We start from the raw sequence: 16,897 nt of genomic DNA on the forward strand, positions 1-16,897 counted from the left end.
GCTGGTACCTACGTGGTACCTTTAGTAAGAGAGCTCAAGATGCTAAACGGATGATTTACTTGAGCGTCGTGGACTACCAGTTTACATCTTACCAACTCTTTAGAGAAAGTTAAGCATTTAGTTTTTTTCTGTAGAGATAATCATATTTTTCTAATTCTCGGCTTACTTGATAGAATGTATGAAGCTGTCTCTGCATATCGTCCACTGTCTCCGCGATAATGGCTGCATCATCAGCGTAACACACCATGCTAACTCTGTTGTGTCCCATTCGATCACCGATATTCATCGAGGTCACCTTTTCTATGATGATGTCCATTAAAAGATTGAATAAGAATAAGGGGCTAAGGCTGTCTCCTTGTCTAATTCCTCCTGGTGTTGGTATGTCTCGTGTCAGATTATTCCCTGCTTTAACTTGAGTTGTGTTATCGATATTTAACTTTATGGTGATTTTCACAATATTATCAGGCGCTTTTTTCTCTTTCAATATAATGTCAGATAGGCGGCCAAAGCCTATCAATCAACCTATCAAAGCTTACGACCGAGAAAAATCACAGTTTTTTTCTTGATTTAATTAATCTTGATTTAATCAATCTTTAATTGAATTAAAGAACAATCTTCGAATTGTCACTGGATTTTTAACAGGACACAGTCTCCTTCATGAACACCTCAGTAGATTGAAGCTAAGAAACAATGGCGAATGCAGATTCTATGGAGAAAATGGGGAACACCAGAACACATCATCACTGAGTGCGCCGAGACGGCAACCATTAGTGCCATAAACTTTGGTACGACTGATATCGGAAATGGAGAACTACCCTCTGTAAAGCCGTCTCAGATACTGGCTTTTTTCAAAGCCCTAAGACTGTATAATGACTTATAACTTCAGAACAGGGACACAATAGATCTATAAAATCGCGATGATTAACTTTCCCCCTCCCAAATAATCTAGATTCTACAATGATGGAGGTATTTTTGTCACAGGGTGCAAGATTTTTCCCCTTATGTTATTCTGGCTTGCTTGAGTAAATCCACAAATCCTCGCTTTAACTCCCCTACTATTTTACGACGGCGGGGGCAACGACGCGGCTTCGTGGAACGGTGCTCGAGATTGTAGGTAGTAAGAAGAAGTAGTACCGGAGGAGCGCGGTTGTTGGGACACGTAAGGTCCAGATGTGAGAGGAATTAGAGGGTTTTGGCGAAAGATAGGACGGTAACATTATTTTACCGCTAGGAGATGCTTCTATAAATTTGAGGGCTGATTCATGTAGATAGATTTTTTCCTGGTAGGTAACGTGTTTGTTTGAAATTACTTAACAATGGTGGATTATTCAATAAAAGATCTTTTTGGACTGGCATTCTTTTTAATATTGAAAATTTACACAACCTTTCGACTTCTGTTATATCAGTCTTTATCATGAAAAATACAAATTAACTTATCTCAAAGTTCGTATCGAACGTGTATCATTCAAAATTTAATCTACGACGCGACACGAGGGACGATCCAAAGAGATTTGATTTAATTTAAAATATCAGAGATATCCTTATAAAAATTAAAATTCAAAATTATCAGTTGCCCATATTAGTCGACGCCATGGTAACCGTACTTGTTGATTGTTTTTTTGACTTTGACAACTCAATGATTGATGTTCAATTTTGTGTTAAACGTTCAAAAAGCAAAAATAATATTAATATGGGTGATTCTGATTCTGAAAGTGTCCCTTCGGATATTGAGGGCATTGCGCAAAACGTTGTCGATTCCCTACTTCCCGAAAAATCAAGACAAACGTACGAGCAAGCCTATGTAAAACTTGAAGATTAGTGTAAAGGGAAAGGAATCAAGAATAGTAGTAACGAAAAGGTTCTCCTGCCATATTTTGAACATCTTTCAAAACCTAGGAAGGCTTCATCACTTTGGGTATATCCATGCTACGTTCAGTTATATCAGTGAAGAAAAATACAGATATTAGTAAGTACGTCCATTTAATTGCATTTCTAAAAAGAAAATTGGAAGGATTTCGGTCAAAAAAATCGAGAATTTTAAGAAAAGAAGACATAACTCGTTTTTTGTTGGAAGCCGATGATAAAACTTATTTCTTGACAAAAGTTTCATTGATAGTGGGACTTGCGGGAGCCTGCCGGCGTATCGAGTTGACAAATCTGCAGCTGCAAAATGTTAAAGATGAAGAAATTTATGGAATTCCATTTACGAAAACAAAGATATCACGAGATTTTTTTATAACGAAAGGAAATGTTGAAGGAATAAATATGATGGAAATGGTTCGAAGATATAGCTATGCGGCCAAGCAACACAGAGCATACTCAATTTTTTGTGGGGTACAGAAATGGTAAATGGTAAATGTTTATAAAATATAATACTTTAGGGAAAATGCCGTATAAAATAGCATTGTTCCTAATTCTTCCAAATCCACAACAATACACTGGACATTGTTTCCGTAGATCGTCTGCATCGTTGCTTGTAGATTCAGGAGTGGATTTATTAACTGTTAAAAGACATGGTGGTTGGCGCTCTAACACAGTGGGAGAGAGCTATATAGAAAATTCCGAAGAAAATAAGATAAAAGTGTCATGTAATATTTTGGGTAGCATTTCTGGCAATGATGGGTCTTCAACAAGTTCAAGCACTCAGGAAATAAATTTACTTTATAAAAATTCAACTCACCTGTCATCGTCTGGAATTAATTTAACCAATTGTACTGATATTATAATTAATGTTTACAATAAATAAACGTATTTAGGTCCATTTTTTTGCTTGTTTCTTATTTTAAAATTTGCGTGTTATTATGAATTCATAATAGCACTAGTCACTAGTGCTATTATGAAAGCCATAATGACATCCAAATGACAATGTTAAATGTGTCATAATGACATTGTCGTAGATTAAAACAGTTTCTATTACAACTGGGACTTGCATGCTCCTGTAAACACGAAAGCTGTATCAACATTGCTGATGAGGTCATCCATAATCATCATTCATCAGCTTATTCAACCAATTATGATGTAGCTTCTCTCACATATTTAGTTACTTCCTTTGTAGTTGGACCCATTGTTGCCTATAGTTGGCCATGCGGGTCCAAGTTACACCTACTAATTTCCTAATACCATGGTCCCATCTAAGGTCTGGTCTTCCTCTAGGTATCTTAATTCCTCATGAGTACCATGTTGTACCTTTTATGGTCCATCTGTTATCCGTCCTTCTTAACAGGTGCCTGCCCATTGCTACTTGAGGGATTTGATTCTGTGAATGACATCCATTGGGGTCATCCAATTCATGTCAATGTTTGGCTGCTTAACATCCCACACCAAGGTAATTTTATAGGCAATAATTAGGATAACTAACAATTTCGTCATAAAGTTAACCGTATTGGAGATGTTTAACCAAAACTAAAAAATTGTACCTTTAGTTTGTACCATTGAAATAAGTAGAAATAACTTGAAAGTGGTATAATGTAATGTGCTTACCAATCAATCTTACTTCTCTGACTGCATTCAAGGATAATAAAGTACCTTTATTGTCACGTTCGCGCTCAAAATATTTATCAGGGAAGCTATAAGCGCTCTTCTTGGACTATTTAAAGCAGGGGGGTGACAGTGAAATAGGAAAATTGGAAACAGTCATTAGTGTCATTCCTGTCATTCTCCTCACGACAAGTATGGCCGCCTAGACAAGGACAGCATTGTTTTTGTCTAACTATTGTCTAACTTCACAGTTTAGAATTGACAGATTTCAGTTTCAGAGACAACTTCAGATTTGTTCTAGAACAAATTCGAAAATATTTGACGCCATTTTAATTCATTCCGTTTAGTTTCGTTTTGGAAGTTCAATTTAATATTTCGGCTAAAATTTATAAATATAAAGGTAATAAAGTATATAAAATATATATTACATGAAGAATCCTGGAGAAAATGACGTTTATGCAGTAGTAGGTATGTCCCATGTATATGAAAAATAGGTAGTAAATAAACACTGTTTTTACATTTTTTAGATGCAAGAAAATGGTGTTATAATCTCTTTGATCGGCGATTTTTTTGAAAATGGAAACAATTTACAGCAAGGTAAGATCATTTTTAACTATAGCCAACATTAGTTATCTCCAGTATGTGCGATTTATTGTCAATAATGCAATAAATCGGACTGATAATCTGATTATGTTATCCGACTAAAAATCTCTTTTTGCATCTTTTTGATTTATAAGCTAGGTTCTTTGGGAATAATGGACGCTTTTTTTAAACAGTATTATTTATATTTTATACCTATTGATATTTTTACATTGTTAATTTTAGTATAAAAAATTGTTTTTCTGTTTTCAGGTTTTTGTATAAGGCTCCCGTTTTCATATTCCTGTGTCCGTTTTCTGTCCTTGAAGTCTGCGAATACGTGTGTTTATTTACAAATTACTGTAAGTCATGCTTATACCTTAACTAATTTACGTTAAAAGTCCATATAATTAACTAATTGGTATTGAAACAATACAATCCTCTATATTTTTTATTTATTTAGTCACGTTGTCCCATATTTCAAATAAATATATGTGAATAAATTATTTTTTGGTTTTATTTATGAAAAGAAAAAATACAAAATACATTTGAACTGAAAGAGGGCCCGCCATTGAATAACCGGAAACGGAAATGAAAATTAAGCCATCATGTCCTTATCATGTCAACCTGTCAATTGGAAAGTTAGTTCTCCAGACGACAACGAAGGCTTTCGGTGGCGTATCGTGTTTCCACCATTTAACACAGAGTTGACACTTCTTTCTAGTTAATTATTTTATGGTTTAAAGGCTTCGGCATATTTTCAATCCACAATTTCAAAAAATGCAGTAAAAAATCTCGAAAATTTAGTTCTTAAAAGAACTGTTCGTGCTTAGAAGTGCAATTTAAAAGAAAAAAAAACTATTAAAAACGGCAAAAAACGAGAATTACTCCCAAGAATTCAACAACACGATATTATACAATTATCCTAGTGTCAGTCATTATTTTAATGACTGACACTAGGATAATTGTCAAATAATACACGACAGCATTGCTGAACATGGCGCAATGTGAACAACAAGGCGATAATAAAAATCGGTTTAAACTAATTCTTGCAGCTTTAATCTAAATAAAATATCTGTTACAATCATTTGCTCTATAAAGTATAATGAAGAGCTGCTTGGCATTTTAAATTAGTCAACAAATTTAAACATTTTTGCTAAAATTTCATTTACTCAGGTTTATCGGCTTTAGTGTCAATTTCGATGTGATTGATGACGTACATCGGAAAATGTTTTAAAATTTCTGTATGGTAATTGGTAATTTATTTTATGATTGAATTAAAAACGCTATATAAATTATTAAGCTACGTTATTTTGCGATATGTCTCTATTCACGTCATTGGCTCCGTGATATACGGCGCTATTCGTATAGGCGGTTGAATCCGCCAACGCTATGTTGACGCGGATGTCATAGCTACGCGAGCTTTGTTATTAATTGTTTATACCTTTTTCGGTTCTTCATTAACGAAATACACGAAATATTTCGCAGTGTCATTTGAAATAGCTTACATAACTGATATCTCTTTTTATTTCAGAAACATCAATTTGCGTAAAATGTATTTTAATAATTGCAAAAAACGACACATCAAAATATGGTAATAATTATTATATTTGATAAATTAGTTTGATATGGATGGCATTAAAAGTAAATTTTAAATTTATTCCGAGAAAATTTATGAGCTGGTTGACATTTGATACAAATTAAAATTGATGAGCGTTAATTGAGTTATTTCCTAATCAGTGATTTATTTTTATATGCTGAACTAATAAATTAGACATCTTAATTTTTAGTGAATCTATATAGATCTGAATTAAAAACACAATAAATGATGCGATAAAACTACTAATATAATTATAGATTTTTAATTATTCAATGAGAATCACAAAAAAAGCACCAATACCTGCCCTAAACACAATGGAAAATTGATTTTAGACCCGGTAGATCTATGCAGCACATGGAAAAGCTATGCACAGTTATTATTCGAAGACCAAAGAGAAGACAGACAAACTCTCAATTGTGAAGACTGGTCGGGCCCGGAAATTCTTGAATCTGAAGTTCAGCATGCTATGAAGGCTATGAAAAATCGAAAAAGCCCCGGTCATGACAACGTGCATGCAGAAGTTCTTAAAATATTTGACTCAAAGCATCTCACATATCTATTCAATCGAATATACGATACGGGTAAAATTCCAAACGACTGGCTAAAATCAACTTTTATAACAATTCCCAAAAAGGCATCTCCAAAAGACTGTAGTGACTACAGACTTATAAGTCTAATGAGTCATGCTCTGAAACTTTTTCTTCGAGTCATGCATGCTCGTATATACTCGAAATGTGAAGAAAAAAGCGGAGATACACAGTTCGGCTTCATTAAGGGACTGGGTACCAGAGAGGCTTTGTTTTCAATCAAGCTACTAATCCAGAAATGTTATGATCAACGCCAAGATGTCTTTGTGTGCTTCATAGATTATCAGAAGGCTTTCGACAACGTTAAACACGATATTCTCCTAAACAGACTGCTCGAGATAGGAAAAGACGCCAAAGACATTAGAATCATACAGGAACTATATTGGAACCAAACCGCAGAGATAAGAGTTAACAAAAATTTATCCACAGACACCTTCAATGTCTGTCAACGAGTCCGCCAGGGCTGTATACTGTCACCAATACTTTTTAATATATACGTCGAAAAAATATTTCAAATGGCCCTAGAAGGAGAAAGTGGAGGAATTAAGATTAACGGAGTTCCAATTAACAATATAAGATATGCAGATGATACGGCAATACTAGCACGAACTTTCGAGGATCTCCAGCAAATAATAAATAAGATAGGGGACATGGGAAATCGTTTCGGTCTTAAAATCAACGCTGCCAAGACCAAACTTATGGTAATAGGACGCCAGCCTACAATCAACACCGCATTGACCGTGGATGGAAATATTATAGAGCGAGTTCCACGATTGAAATATCTGGGTGCCATGATCAATGAACGATGGGACTGCGATGAGGGAGTTAAACTTACAACGAATTATGCAAAGTCAACATTTTTTAAACTTAAAAACTTCCTATTAGCACGCAGTCTCCCGCTAGACTAAAAAGCACGCACTTAGACTACGGGTAGTGAAATGCTACATATGGCCCATCTTACTATACGGCGCAGAAACCTGGTCACTCAAGGCTAGAACCCTGAACCGCATCGAGGCTTTCGAAATGTGGACTCTCCGGAGACCTGTGCCGGAGACTCTTACGTGTGCCATGGACCGCACATGCAACCAACGAAGAAGTTTTAAGAACTGCAGGCTATGAACGAGAAATGCTTAATATAGTTAAAGAGAGGAAAGTCTCATACCTCGGCCATATTCTTAGAGGAGACAAATATTACATTCCTAAGCTGATTCTACAAGGAAAAATAGAGGGACGGCGAGGCCCAGGAAGAAAACAACATTCCTGGCTAAGAAACATACGGAATTGGTGTAACATCAGCGACGCAGCCACCATATTTCGAAGAGCCGAAAACGGCACTCTACACATTGTATGAAGAGTACAGACAATCGCCAACGTGCGGCTAAGCACAAGGCACAGGAAGAAGAAGAAGAAATTATTCAATGATTTATAGTAAATTCAACCCCAAGGTGCACCTAACGTAAATAGTGACATGAGGCAAGCACGTGAACAGGAACGCTGTAGTAATATAACCAGGACCGCACTAAGGTTGGATATTTCAAATCATAAAATTATTATGTATATTTTTATGATTTTTTTACTATTGCTTATGTTTTATGATGAAAATTTATATTATTTAATTGGGTAATTATTGGGAAAACTGGAAATCGTCCGATTTTCACCAAAATTGGTATACACTCTATTTTGAGGTCGTAGATTGTTTGTTGTCGAATCTGAACCAACCAGCGACCTCTTACCGTTTTTCAGAAAAACGGAAAATAATTTCAACATTGAATTTTTCTTTATTTAGCTCTATAAAGTAATAATTTCATTATATTTTCATTATATCATAGTTTATCTAAAAGCCACACTTGATTGAGGATAGAAAAATATCCAAAATTTTATTGAAAAACACTTTTCTTAACAAAATAACAAAGAAAATTGAGACCAGATGGAAGTTTGATATTTCATATATTCTTCTTTCTCTCTCCTATGTAATGAGAGAGATAAATATATTCTAGACCTAATCTAGAAATTTGAAATTTTACAACGTTACCATATCTTGTATTTTTTTGGGTGATTAGGGATTTTAAATAAATTACCTATTATGAGATCTGACAATAGTTAAATATACCTATATCCACAAAGTTACGCGAAAGAGTTTTGATTGCATTGCTTTCAACTTCTATGCGGAGCATATAATATATCTATGATGCATAGAATTGGTTAAAAAAGTAACAGAAAATAGCAAAAACCTCATTGTTTATGGAATACCTAACAAAATATGTACTAGAAAACCTGAAAAATATGATAAATTAAGAAAAATTCTATGTTGAGACTATTTTCCGTTTTTCTGAAAAACGGTAAGAGACCGCCAGTCAAAAAGTTCAGATTCGTAATCTACGACTTCAAAATAGGGTGTATATTACAGTTGAGGGTTGGAACCTTTGGTGTTAAACAGCAAAATAAAAACACTAAATCACCACAATACACCAAAACACTTTTACTTTTACACTGGACGAGCGTTTCGCTAACCATGGTAGCATCATCAGCAGATGATTATAAACTCACTTCCGTTGACCGTGAAGCCATCGAAGATTACAGTTGAGGGTTGGAACCTTTGGTGTTAAACAGCAAAATAAAAACACTGAATCACCACAATACACCAAAACACTTTTACTTTTACACTGGACGCGCGTTTCGCTAACCATGTTAGCATCATCAGCAGATGATTATAAACTCCTCTAGTTTATAATCATCTGCTGATGATGCTAACATGGTTAGCGAAACGCGCGTCCAGTGTAAAAGTAAAAGTGTTTTGGTGTATTGTGGTGATTTAGTGTTTTTATTTTGCAATAGGGTGTATACTAATTTTGGTGAAAATCGGACGATTTCCAGTTTTCCCAATAATTACCTTTAATTGTTATCAAACTACATAAAATTTGTGAAATAAAGTGATGGGAAGAGGGCGAGGATATTAAAATATTACATTATTCTTTGGCACGACCGATTTTAACAAATTTGGTGTTTTTTAAAAGGGCTTAATTTGTCCTTTAAAATAATTATCTTTTTATTTGGTACTACTGATTTTTTTTATTGCCATTATTGACAGCAATATCTGAATATCGGTATAAATAGGTATCTGTTTCTATAATACTATTTGCAAAAAAATGTAATGATGTAAACGTTTTACATAATTTAATACATTTTTGTTTACTAAAAAAGCGCTTAGTTCTAACTTACTTTCGTAGCCTGCTGTATTATCCGTTTTAAAGTCTAACGACATATTTTTTTGAAAAAAAAATTATTTTATCAAATTTTTATTTTATCAAAGAGTATTCCTTAACGCGCTATGCAAGCCGACCCTGTAAAAAATCTCAACCGCCTACCTCAACGGCTCTATGGCTGGCCGGCCAATCAGGGTAGATTTCGCCACTGGCTCTCGCCTGACACGTGCTGATCACGCACTGTGCATTTGTTTATACTGGTGCATTTTGAATTTGAATACGGTTTAGTTCTCATAACGTATCTATTAGACTAACTTATAATACAGCAAGATTTAGGTATTTGTGGCCATTCAAATCTTAGTCCAAAAACGTCGTGTTTACTTCTAAAGCCTATTGTGTATGTCCCCTCTACCGATCTAGTCATCAAAACCGCATGGTCTGGATTTCAACGTGTAAGGCAGTGATGTAAACAGCTTAATGGAAAATCAAATGTATATTAAAAAGAGATAAAAGTTGGGTTGATAGTTGATAAATTTCTTCTATGCGGTATTGCCGGATTTTGCATCAAAATTTCAAACCGCACAAGTAGGCGTTTATGAAAAACGCATCTAGGGTTAGAACTTTATTTTTTACAATTAGTTACTCATTTTAGTACAGCTGTAATAGATTATATTTAGCTTAGATATATAATATTATCTCCATTTCACTAGTATACTTGAAAGTTTTTAAATCAGTTTATTTTTTTCTACGCCGGCAATACTATATGCCGATTTTTATTTTGTCTCTCCTTCTGTCAACCGGTCATTTATATTTTATCTCTGTCGCATGCATTAATGCTCCGGTTAAATGTAGATATTTAAATATGATTTATACAGAGTGTGTCTTAAATAAATGCAAATATTTTTAAGGGTAGTATATTTCGACCCCAGAAACACGATTATGCCTGCGATTATGAGGTTTTATTCGCGAAAAAAAATTTAAACAATTTTTTTTTGAAAATTATTTTAGTTTTTAGTTAAAAATACATAATTTCTTGATAATATGACAACACATATAGGTAGTAGATTCAACGACTTCCAAGAAACAAAACCCAGAAAAGATCCAGTGGTTCTCAAAATTTAAACAAAAACATTTTTTTGGAAATTTTCAAAGTAAAATAACTCGGTTGTTTTCAACTTATTTGAAAAACGGTATAGAGAAAATAGGTATGTTTCTTTTATCAAGACCTACCTGAAATGATCCCTGAAAATATTTGCACTTATTTAAGACTCACCCTGTATAATCGGGTTCTATCGCAGGTACATTTTACATAAAATGCTTATGAACAATTTTTTTAGATTTCTGTTTCACTGGCGTAATACTCTCGAAATAGTTTTTTTTTCAAGAAGTAAATCCGCCACAAATTTATTGACAACGAATATTTAATTTATGGTTTGTTTGACATTTTGCTTTGATTCTGAATATGTGTTATTTTTTTTCCTAATATATGTTTTTTATGAAGTGAACTAATAAATTAAACCTATTAGATTTCGGTAACAGCCAAATTTAAATAAAACTCTCATTAAATGGCAAAATAAAAATTAATCATTAATTCTAACGCAGTTTAATATAAACATTTCAGGATTAAATCGTTAATTATAGTCTTTTAATTATTCAAATTCTTAATGAAGTTATCAGAGTATCATAGTTTAGGTATTTTTAATTAATCAACTATTTTATTATAATTTGGAGTCTGCAACATCAAAAAAATCTCATATTACACAATAGAATCTTCCCTCGACATTCGAAAACAAAAAAAAAATAATTTTATTAATTGTAATTAATAAAATTGCGCTTATATCATCAAGGAGATCTAAATCCACAAAATATCCCGATATGTAGAACTTTTAATCGGCATTAAACAGCCTACGAGCCTACACAATTTTGCTAACTAGACAAAAAAGAAACACAGCAACGCACATTTTTTTAAGAAAATATTCCTTTGATAACCCATATGCACATCCCTGGTGTTCTGAGCATTAAAATATGACGCACTTAAACTTTGCTTATAGTAACTTTTACCTGTGCTTTTACTCTCAAAATTTCATTGGATCATTTACAAGCACTTGGAAGCAAATTATAATAAATGGAAAAAAATGACGAGTATAACCCCCTGTAGCCACGAAACTAAGCAGAAGAATCTTAATTTTACTTGAGGAATCTCCCCGCGAGAGATGCACATGATTTTTCAAACACCCTGTGTAAGGATAATTATTTTAGCATAAAGCTCTTACAATTTATTTTAAAATTAACAATCTATATCATCTAGAACTCTAATGTTCCTATTTGCCCATTTGATTATGTTAGTAATAAATAAAAATTAAAAAAAAAAATAATTCCTAAATTTATATATTGAGAAGCTATGTGCTGCCATCCATTGCCAGAAGCTTGAAACTCTCTAGCGGCTACGTTAGATCTCGTTGATCCATAGGGCTTGCACCAAATATGAGTTTGGTTTTTCACTCACAGATGGCGCCAGAATATTTCAAATTATTAAATTATATTTTCTACCTTTATTTAAATTTTTATAACTTTGAACTGCTCAGAACTAAGCAAAATATATCTATTAAATGTAGATTTATTTATATATTAATTTGTACTATTAGAAAATAGTTTAGTTTTTCACAGGAGTTTAATTCTTAATTGTTTGTGTGTAAGTCTGTCTAAATAAGTAAAAGGTCCTCGGGAAAATAAGGCTCTGAAAAAATAAAACGTACAACCTCCCAACAAAAAGTGTCATTTTTACTTCTAATAAAACAATATATATATTTATTTTTTATTTAAATTTTCAAAGTAAAATAATTCAGTTATTTGGACTTATATTTGAAAAACGGTAAAGAGGAAATATGTTTCTTTTTTTAAGATCTGCCAGCCCTGAAAATAATTGCACTTATTTGAGACTCACCCTGTATATTATACCAAGTGATAAACAAAAAAATATTTTTATTTTTTAGATTTGGCTTTCGTTGGTTAGGTTGTTTGCGAATTACCTATATACGACTTTTTCACTAAGTAAAGGTATCGATTTGTAGATTGTCTGCAGGGTGTTTCAAAAAACATGTGCCATCATTCCTCACGTAAATATAAGATTTATTTTTCATATCAACATAAGGTCCGATTCTGCTTTGTTCCGTAGCTACAGGGTGTTAAAAGTCTTAATAAATCTTTCGATTTATTATAATTTTCTTCCAAGTACTTTTAGTGATTCGAATGAAATTTTGATGGTAAAAGCACAGAATATCTAGCTACGCAACAGAAAAATACTCGAAATGAAAGAGCTAAAATTGCACAAATAGAATACTAGATGGCGCGACAATATCATAATCAGAATATAATTAGAAATTTTGAACTTTCGGTTTTGGATCGACGGCTCGTCGACGGCCTTATAGCTCGGCTAAATATGCACAGTTGCCAGATTCAAAAGACTTGAATTGGCATCCCATTCTTTTATTTTGTATAATGCAGTATGTGTTTCTTTCTATTCTTCTTTTCTTGTCAGATACACTTATATTAATTATTCCTTTGGCTATTAAAATAGGTTTAAGTATATTATTACAAAACATATACATTTTTAATATACACTACCTTATAATGTTAACTAAGAAAATACCTTTAATTACCTTTAAAATTAATAATATACAGGGCGATTGATAGTGATATTTATTAATGCTGGAACGTTAGTAATGAAATATAAGTTTAATAATAATGGAAATAATTTATTAAAATGCAGTACAAAAAATGTTAACTGACTAAAAAATACTATAATAACAAATTTCTTCCGTTTGCCACGTTATTATACCTACGTCTATATACCTAGGTAGATTTTAAAAAGTGACACAGGTACAATTAATAATATATTAGTTCGGCATAAAAGTTGCTGTCACGACATCGAACAATAAATTAAAATTCGTAAAATAAATTAAAATTATTAATTAAACAAATCTTTATAAAGAAACGCAAGTATACCAAATTTGGGCCCAATCGAACTCCAGGAAATGATATCATAATAGTGTACTATATTATGGCACCACTCGATATACTTTAAGGTACCATAATATTGCAATGTCACCGAAGATCCGTAGTATACCAAGTTTAAGCCCTATTGCCGCCATGTACCTAATATTGCTATGTCATCAAATATGGTACTATAGAAGGTACCACTTTATATGCTCCATGATATCACGATATTACAATGTCACTGAAGATATAGTATACCAAGTTTAAGCCCAATCGAACGCCATGTATCGTAGTATAGTACTATATTATGGTATCACTTGATATGCTTCTGAAAAAAACGGCGTTCAGTTGGCTGGAAAAGGACGATCGATGACATTTCCCATATAAATTTACATATAAAATGACAGTGATATTCATTTCATAGCTATCGCTAACTCTGTTTTTTCCCGATTATACAATATGAACTTGGTATGAACACAATCGAACGTCAGGAAGTGGTATAATAGTAGAACAATACTTATTATATTGTCGCCGAATTACAATGAAAATTCAGGATTCAATTATACAATTAAACGTCAGGAAGTGATTGTAATTTAGCTCATAAGTTTTAATTCCAACTAACATGGCAAACTGAAAAAAACAGCTCTGATCTATTTTAATATGTTTAAATGATGTAGCAAATTTGAAGGTAGGCTTTATCAGGAAGTATTACGATATGAATTACACAATGGCAATACTGCACAAAATTCTTTTAAATTTTGTTTGTAGAAAACTGTTTTCTTTTAAATTTATTGCCCTCTATTATTAAGTAGCGAAACTACCACATCAAAATATCTGATTTGGAGACAGACTTTTAAAGCCTGTCTCCTTTTGCTACCTACAATTTTATACATGTAACGAGGCTTCTGTTGCGTAGCTAGATATTCTGTGGTAAAAGTTACAAGAGAAAAAAAGGTCAGTGGCGTACATATGCATTTTTAAAAAATATTCCAGTGATAACCCATATGCACGTTCCTGGTGAATATGTCAACATTTTTTTAACTTTAAAATATGTATGTATATGTATTTTTAGCTTTAAAAGCAAAAGTAAGTGTATTGTTGTGATTTAAGTGTTTTTTTCTACTGTTGTAACATCAAAGGTTCCAACCCCAACTGTAATAATAAAGACCTCTGTTAGAAGATAAAAAAAAGACCTGTTAGAAGGAAAAAAAAGATTGTTGAAACTAGACCTGTTAGAAGATAAAAGAAAATAAGTTCTACTCATAAAAAAATAATGGCCTGCTACAAGGTAAAATAAAATCAAGTAAAATGTTTTGTTGGCTCATTAAAGAGCAGTGAAAAAATATGTAAAAAGAGTTTGTTTATTATAAATATTTCAAGTCAAATTGTCGTTATGAAGCGCATGTTACAATTTCAAATAAACCATATGCAAAAATATCAAAAGTTGACATAATGTGATATGTCATTTTATTTAGAGTGTCATTTTCTATCGAATAAAGTAGAAATATACACAGGGTGCCATTTAAAAATCAAAATTTATAGTCATTTCCGGTAAAACAGGAAGTGACAAAAAACAATTAAATACGTCAATCTGTTCTAATTTATGTCATATACTAACGAACCAAATCTCGTTTTTTTATCTGAAAAAAATACTAAGTTATAGGGGTGAGCCACGGTTCGTAAAAACTTCGTGTAATCCAATAAAATTGTCATTAAAAAAAAATTACGGGTAAGCTTATTTTTTCAGTTTGTCAGCGACTGAGTGTAAAATAAACAAAATCGGAAATTTTCCCCTTCCGGTTTTTGGGCAATAGGAGTGGTTTTTTTTAAACTGTACTACAACAAAATAATTAGACGTAAATTGTACATAAGAACATTCTCTATAAGTTCGCCTAATGAATTTTTTTTATAAGTTTATTATTTCCAGACTTAGTGGCCGTTTCATGAGCCCTTCGGGGTGGTCATTTTTTCCAATTTCGGGGTGGTCAAAATTTCCAATTTTGTTAATTTTACACTCAGAAGACAGTCGCTGACAAACTCAAAATGACAAATCAGCTTGCCCGTAACTTTTTTTTCACTCTCTATACGGCGATACAATTTTACTGGTTTACTGCTATTGTTTGAAGATATATTTTTAAAATATAATATTTTTAGACAAAAAAAACCGCTTGTTAAAAAATCTGAAAAAAGAACAAAGTAACGCCGAAGATACTTATCAAATTAAACCTGTCGCACTGATCTATCCAGGCTATTTTCTAGCGTAATTGCCCATAACGAGCGTATCGATAGCCCGGCCGGCATCTAGCCCACAGAGACGGTTTTGATTGACAGCTAAATTCGGAATCAAACAATTTCCACGTTGTTTATGAAAATTACGGATCTTTATCTCCGCATACGGATATAATTTTTTTAATAAGTATACCGCGCTGTGTAATTTTAGTCTGCGTATAATCGTCGACGGTGTTTCTATTGTGTACGAGAAAAAAAAATTGTTTCGGTTTAAATATCGGTTTGGTTTTCTATATTTATTTTTTGCTCTCACACATAATAACTCCCTTTTCGTTCATTTTTATGATAAAAACGATGAAAAAGAGAACTATATTATTTTAGTAAATCGGCAATCCAAACCGCAATATTCAGCCATATACCGACCTGGTCATTTGATTACTGTGTATAGGATTTTAACATGTAAGACAGAGAATAATATAAATGACCGGTTGAAAGACAGAGAGACGGCATCAAAAGGGGCCGGCGAGGGGCCAGTGCGACCGACACAGTGTTGCCGGTATTTACTGGTGTGGGCAAGGTAAAGCATAAGCATGGTGGGAGAACGCATTGAGAGGGGCGGTGCTTTATGTTAAGGTTCGTATTCACTATCCGAAAGAACAAAGGATTGAAATTCGGTATATTTGGACAGCAAACCGAATGCATGCGCCCGTTCGCCATTCGGTTCGCTCCCTCATCCGTTTCCAGTCGGTATATCCGAGACGTTCGCAAACGAATGAGAATTATAGAACCGCGCGAACAACACTGGACGTTCGCTCGTTGGAAAGTGATAGTAGCATTCGTTCGTTCGGATAGTGAATACGCACCTTTATGTAGATGAAAGGGCGGGGAAAGGAAATAGATCACCTGAGATCCAAACTATTTTTGCATCATTCTTTTCGCCTAGCTGTTTCGGTGTGTATGTTAAGTGTTTCAAAAATGGCTATTTATACAACCGAAGAGAAGGTGCATATCGTTAAATGGTTTTACATTTCCTCAAGTGTGGAAGAGGTCATTGGGCGTTATGTGTTCACCTTTCAAGATCGCCCTGTGCCTTGTGCCACAACTGTACGCAACATTGTCCATAAATTTGAGCAAACAGGCTGCATTGTGGCGTGCAGAAATTGTGACAATAAGGAAGGCGCAGAGAAGGTGATTCCAGACAAGGAAATTAATATTTGTGCCGCGGT

The sequence above is a fragment of the Sitophilus oryzae genome, unplaced genomic scaffold (assembly GCF_002938485.1).
Source record: "Sitophilus oryzae breed Bouriz unplaced genomic scaffold, Soryzae_2.0 scaffold_179_pilon_pilon, whole genome shotgun sequence".
NCBI classification, from domain to species: domain Eukaryota; kingdom Metazoa; phylum Arthropoda; class Insecta; order Coleoptera; family Curculionidae; genus Sitophilus; species Sitophilus oryzae.